Below are 6,352 nucleotides of genomic sequence, written 5' to 3'. Positions count from 1 at the left end.
GTAAAATAAGGTGTACTCATCAGGCCCACCAAAATCTAGGTTCACATATTTTCAGACACTAGGCATAGACACTATGGTTTATAAACATGATCATTTGTTAAAATTATGGATTAATCTCTTAAATGAATTAAATAAAGACATTTTATGAATAGTTATGAATAAGTTTGGGCTTAAATGGTGCCTGGGCTTAATGGGTACAATCACCTTAGTTTTGGAAGACTGCTCTAATTTTTTCAAAGTACTGTACGCACCGCTATCACGTCTGGTGGAGCCAGCTCCGTTGATTATCGTGGAGGCTAGTAGTTACAGCAGACGCTTCATGGAACACCACACTTCAGTTACGTATAGGTTACCCAGCGTAGCCTGCCTGTAATGCTGGAGAGAACACCCAGAGGAACCGTGCTGCTGTGGAAGGCCTCCTGAGCTTACCTGGGCCTTTTGCACAGTATGTACATTTTATTTGGCTCAGTTGTTTAATTAACCTTTTATGCCCCCCTTTTCTTTTGGCTCATGTATTATGATCAGATTTTAATGTTATATCATGTTTTCTTCACTTCTTTACTTCATTCTACATTTTACATCCTCTTTTTAAGTCTTAATATTCCTTTATACTTACAGCACATATTATTTATGTTCATTTATTATTGTTCACCCTGACTAAGCACTTATTGTGCTACCTACACTTATAATGAAGTGACTCTGTTTGCTGAGTTTCTCATGTTTTACCTGACAAGTTACCTTTGGTGAAGTGTTTTGGGCGAGATCTGTTTGGTTGACACTGTCGGTTTGGTGAGATGTTTTGGGGCGACAGTTGAGGTTTGGTTAACACTGTTGGTTTGGTGAGGTGTTTTTGGGCGACAGTTGATATTTGGTTGACGCTGTTGGTTTGGTGAGGTGTTTTGGGCGAGACTTGCTTGGTCCACACTGTTGGCTGACGCATACCCCCCCCCCCCCCCCTTGTGTTCCGGGTCTCTAAGCAACAGCCCCTACAGAGACCCCGCCTCCTCCCCTGGGCTCCTTCTTACAGCATTGGGAAGGATAATTGGCCACCATGTGCAGAAAACTCTGTCCCGTCGGTAAATACACACACCACACACACACACACACACACACACACGCGCGCATACAACCACAAACATACAGTTCACCACACTCAAGCACATACATATCCAATCATGAGCACAGACCGGAACCGGAGTCAAGACAAGTCCAAGACCAGGACTGTCGAGACCAAGTCAAGAACGAGTCCAAAATGAGAAAGACAGAATCAAGAGAATACAGAGAATACATAAATAAATTCTGTACACCACAGCTACAATATATATGATATTAGAAACACTGTATCTACTTCTTTTCACATGAATGCGGCATATTACCCAGCCTGATCTGCTGGCGATTTGGACTGTGCCCTGCAGCTCAGGCTGGAAACCTGCACATCTATCTCCCCTGCTTCCTGTCCACGTTTGCTAGGTCCAATCACGAACAAGCTTCAAGGACTATCCAAATGCGTACAGAGTCATTTGAATGCCCATTGATCATGCCTCTTGTTCAGTAGAAATAAAGCGCAGACTCCCCCAGACTAATGTTCAATCTTAAAAGAATGAGCTTTGTATGGTGATAGCCAGACTATCATATTTAGCATTATTATTTAAAATATGAGTTTTCAAAGACATTCAATCAAGTAATGGGTGGCCATAATAGACAAATTAAACATGTATTTATCTAAATATGGTAAATAAATCAATGATTTTGATTTATTTATTTATTTATTTTTAAATACATACAAGCCCGCTGGACTCTAGAATATTACTGAGATAGAATGTGTAATATAATTAGAATATTTGGCGAGACCAAGACGTAAATCAGAGTCTAAGACAAATCCGAGGCCATTTAAAAACATCTTGTGTCCGGACTCAAGTCCAAGACCGGACTCAGAAATACACACCCTGTCTCTCTCTCTCACACACACACACACACACACACACACACACACACACACACACACACAAAAGGGCTCAAGAAAGGCATGGTGTGTGTGTGTGTGTGTGTGTGTGTGTGTGTGTGTGTGTGTGTGTGTGTGTGTGTGTGTGTGTGTGTGTGTGTGTGTGTGTGTGTGTGTGTGTGTGTAGGCCACTTGAGTCATTATGGGGAACATCATGCATCTGTAGGCCTACTCACAATGTTGTTTATAACGGAAGTGTTCATGTTGGGGTTGGATGGGGATTAGGTCTGGGAAGGCTACATGTGTTAGCACACTCATTAGCATCACAGTGCAGTGGACCTGGGCACTATTGGCAGGCCATACAAGAGGCCTGATGGAACAGATCACCTAGGTGACTCAGGTGTTCCTGCATGGCTCACTAGCTATCACCATAAGCTCAATATTTGGTACTTTGGTGTAACCATTTTTGAGGCTGTTGAATGGTGTACAGGTAGCCTGTTGATTTGAATGGTGAATGGTGAACAGGTGGCCTGTTGATTTGGTGCGTTTTAAACAGCCTAAAAAATGGTTAGGCCTAGGCCTACAGTTAACCCCAAAGTAGCCTGCCCAAATTATTTTAAGATTGAACAGTTTGGAGTGTCTGCACTTTATTTCTACTGCACAAGGGGTGTGATCAATGGGCGTAGTTCAAATAACTCTGTACGCTTTAGTCTTTCAACCAATCGGACCAACGATCCAGGTGCACTTTTCGGATACGTTTGTGACTAGAATCAGAAGATGTGCAGGTTTCCAGCCTGAGCTGCAGGGCGAAATCATCATCGCCAGCAGGTCAGGCAGGGTTCACCCAGCCTAATGGTTCACTTCATGCTTGTGAGAAATAAGTTTCCTCCTTCCCCTGTGTCAAAATAGGATCTGTGCACCCTACAATGGACATTTAGCCAAAGCAACATGACTGAGTTTAGGGATATAACTTCTGCTGCATGAAGCTGTTACATTAAGGAGTAAAATCACTCAAGAAAGGCGCCACGCATTCAACTAAAACAAAGCTGATTTAAAAATAAAAACGGAAATCAAGTGCATCTGATATGTAGGCCATCAGTGGTTTTGCGTTCCTCTTGTATTTGATCTGCTGTGTGCGTTTCTCACTCGATCAAGAATGCCGCCAATTGGTAAGATTTGGGTTTACGCCGCCGAGCCTGGGTGTACGTGGTGACGCAGCCGAAGCGTGGGGTTTCCCAGTGCTGAGAGCAGGGTTACCGCGCCCATCTGTGCTCTCTGATGGCCGGAGGAAGCGACTGACAGAGCTGAGAGAAAGAAAGCCTAGGAGAACGACAGAGTGGGAAAGATAAGAAGGCAAATCACTTTGAAAGGGGCTGGATAAGACTGCTCGTCGGAGATACAATCCCGGAGGACTCTGTTGTCTTCCTATTTTCGCATATTTGTGTTTTGCTGCGGTGAACCCTGCCCTATTCCTACGCCTGCCGGTGCGTTCCCATTTGGCGTATCGAAAGCAGGGTTCGGGGAGTGCCGCTCCTCGATAGCTTGTTGGCTAAATCTCTGAGCTGGTTGGAGAGAAGGAGATTCGAGCTTCGCTGTTTCCAGTCAATGCGATATAAACAACGGATACCCACGACTGAGAACGGGTAAGACGCTCGGGGCTGCAAGGGTGGAGAAGTTTTCCAAGACAAAAATGTGTGGCCGTAGCAAGCGCAATTTGCAGAACGGGGTTGAATGGGCTGACTGACTTCTGTGTTTGTAGCTAACGATAGGTGGTGTATTGCGACGGGGGTGGGGGTGGGGGGTGTTAGCCAAGATAGCTAAACAACCCGATGGCTAATTGGCTACTAAATTTCTCAGTACAATACCATTTGGTGTGGCCAGTCATGTTTGATATACATTTCATACAAGCATCTTCCATGTAATGAAAGGAGAAAACACAAAGTAAAAAAAGCATTATTTGCCAGTATATGTTCCGCCTCTGTAATATAAAAACACGCATATCTGGGTATGCGTTAGCGAGCTAACTGCTATCAAGGCTTTGATTTGTGTTGCATAATATCAGCAGTATAATGTAGCAGGCTCAAGGATATATTGTAGTAAGTGTGTTTAAGCACTTTCCAGAGATTTCAGGTAGAGTGCACTCAAACTTGATCAAAATGGATGAATGTCGACCATTTGATACAGTCCTTGGTTATTCTACATGGAAAGGAACTGGCAAGCTAGCTGCAGCTGCTCCGCCAACCAGCTACTTCCTTTTATCTGTGGAATGATGGTTAACTGCGCGTTATGTTCATAATGGGTGCAATGTATTAGGGAAGTCATGTGAAAATATTGTGCTGCCATTTGGGTGCAAGAATTAAATGGTAGATCGGAATGTGAATATGTGATATCAAAAATAATCGAAAATGGCCACTTCATCGGCGAAGGAGACAGCCAACTACCACCACCCCCACTTTTTCATGTTCCATCCTGCCTACGCTAACGCTACCTAGCGTCAGTCGGTTAGCCAGTGTTTCCTTCTGGGCGTGTGTCAGTGGACACTAAGCTACGGACTTGCTAACTAGCGTCCATGCCCTAACGAAAAGATTTGTTTCTATTTCGATCTCAGTTTACCACTATATAAAACGACTAATCGATCGTTAAACAACATAACGCGTTGTTGCTTCTACAGACAAGTCGGGTAGATCAACCAGAAAGCTAATTAACAGACAGCTAGCGTTGCTGTGTATCAGATGGTTGCGATACTCTGAGACAGATCAAGATGCCATGTCTCTTCCGTTTATCACCACTGTTAGCCTCCATCTTGCTAATTTACCAGTGTGTTTGCCAGTCTGATCCCACATATCGGTTTCTATGACGGCAGTGCGGATGTGCGCTCTGGTAACACCCCTGAGAATCCAGGCGATATACTCGCGCTGATTCGCCTCCGAAACGGCCCTGTCGTGGAGACGCCCGGGCAACCTGTGCCTCCGTGTGACAGTATCTCCATTTCAGCCTTTTCATGGCGTTTAACGTTAGCTTGCCAATAAGATGACAGCAGTGTAACTTATGGCGCGCACGTATGTGTGTTTGTCTCTCTGTGTGACTTCATGCTAAATGCTCCGGGTAGCTTTGACTGGATCCTAATGAGATCGCCTGCGTTTAATGGTCTGCAAAGCGACGTAATTGGATTTTTGGCCAATCTGTTTAACTGGGATCACATTATTTACGTCCGATCACTGATTCAAAGTAGCTTGGCGTTAGTGCCACAGCCCGGCCCGGCCCTGCAGTCTAGCAGTAATCAGACACATTTCGCTCAGTAACGTAAGGGAGAAATGAGGAAGCAGACGAATTCAGCTCGCAGTGTGAACCGAAACAGGGAAAATCAAGCACTCAGGCGGGGGATTTTTTTCGTTGATCAGCAGGAAAAGACAGTCCGGCCTAGCAGGTCTGTCATGTAATGTTAGCTGACAGTTGTATCCTGCTGGGCGGATCACATTCAGAGGCACCAGTGCTACATAATAATATGGGTTGTACACATTTAGCGTGGATGTCACTTTCGGTGCGCTAGCAGTGTTGGCAATTTCTGGTGCGTTTAGAGTAGCGGACTGTGAGCCTCGCGCACACCAACCGGAGCTCTCGAGATCTCCAAATCCACCACAGCCTGAAAACGAGACACCTCTCGTATCGGTGCGTTTCGCTGCGCCGGGATCTTGTCTGTTGTTGTTTATTGACCACAACTTCGCACGACAGCGCGCTCCACGGTTTCTGCAATTAACAGAAACTCACAAAGATGAATTCATCCCGCGAGCTCCCCCCTCCCCGCCCCCAGGATGAATGGGGTTCTGTATTCTGCGGCCCGAGCAGCTGCAGCCAACAAGATGGCGTTCGCTGCCTGCTCGCCGAGCCCCTGTTTATTTATTTATTTCCCCCCACACCGCTTCTGCTGTGACTGGGCAGAACACGGCTCCTCTCCTCACCACCGAGGCTTTGGGAGACATATGAAACGCGCGGTAATCCACGACTGGTCAGCCAGATTAGGTTTTTTAATAGTATTTCTGCTAGTTGGAAAATTAATCCAGTTAATCTGACTGCTGCTGCGTACTGGTGTGGCCAGCATGGTGAGCCTGTTAGAGCTGATGTTAAAGTCACCAGGATGAATGTGGGATGTCCTGGCCTGTCTATGTGTTGGAGCCGGCTGATGTTAAAGTCACCAGGATGATTGTGGGATGGCCTGGCCTGTCTATGTGTTGGAGCCGGCTGATGTTAAAGTCACCAGGATGAATGTGGGATGGCCTATGTATGTGATGGGGCGGGAGGCTGGTACATTCAAATGCACAATGTAGAGATGGGCACCACAAGATGTGCTATAAGAATACCATTATTCCTGGTATAGGTTATGTGCTGTATGTATCTTTAGATGACCCCATG

The 6,352-nt window shown here is 45.5% G+C and overlaps 1 protein-coding gene across 1 annotated transcript in view; it reads left to right on the top strand.

Annotated features, from left to right (window-relative positions):
• Positions 1-3,196: 3,196 nt before the first annotated feature.
• Positions 3,197-6,352, top strand: part of LOC134087375 (guanine nucleotide-binding protein G(I)/G(S)/G(T) subunit beta-1-like) — a 37,316-nt gene continuing 34,160 nt past the window's right edge. The window contains exon 1 of the mRNA XM_062540825.1: positions 3,197-3,585. The gene's annotated coding sequence lies outside the window, so the exon portion shown is untranslated. The remainder of the gene's footprint in view (positions 3,586-6,352) is intronic.

Source organism: Sardina pilchardus, chromosome 7 (assembly GCF_963854185.1).
Source record: "Sardina pilchardus chromosome 7, fSarPil1.1, whole genome shotgun sequence".
NCBI classification, from domain to species: domain Eukaryota; kingdom Metazoa; phylum Chordata; class Actinopteri; order Clupeiformes; family Clupeidae; genus Sardina; species Sardina pilchardus.
The sequence above is the reverse complement of the archived record's forward strand: the minus strand, read 5'-3'. Positions and strand labels throughout refer to the sequence as shown.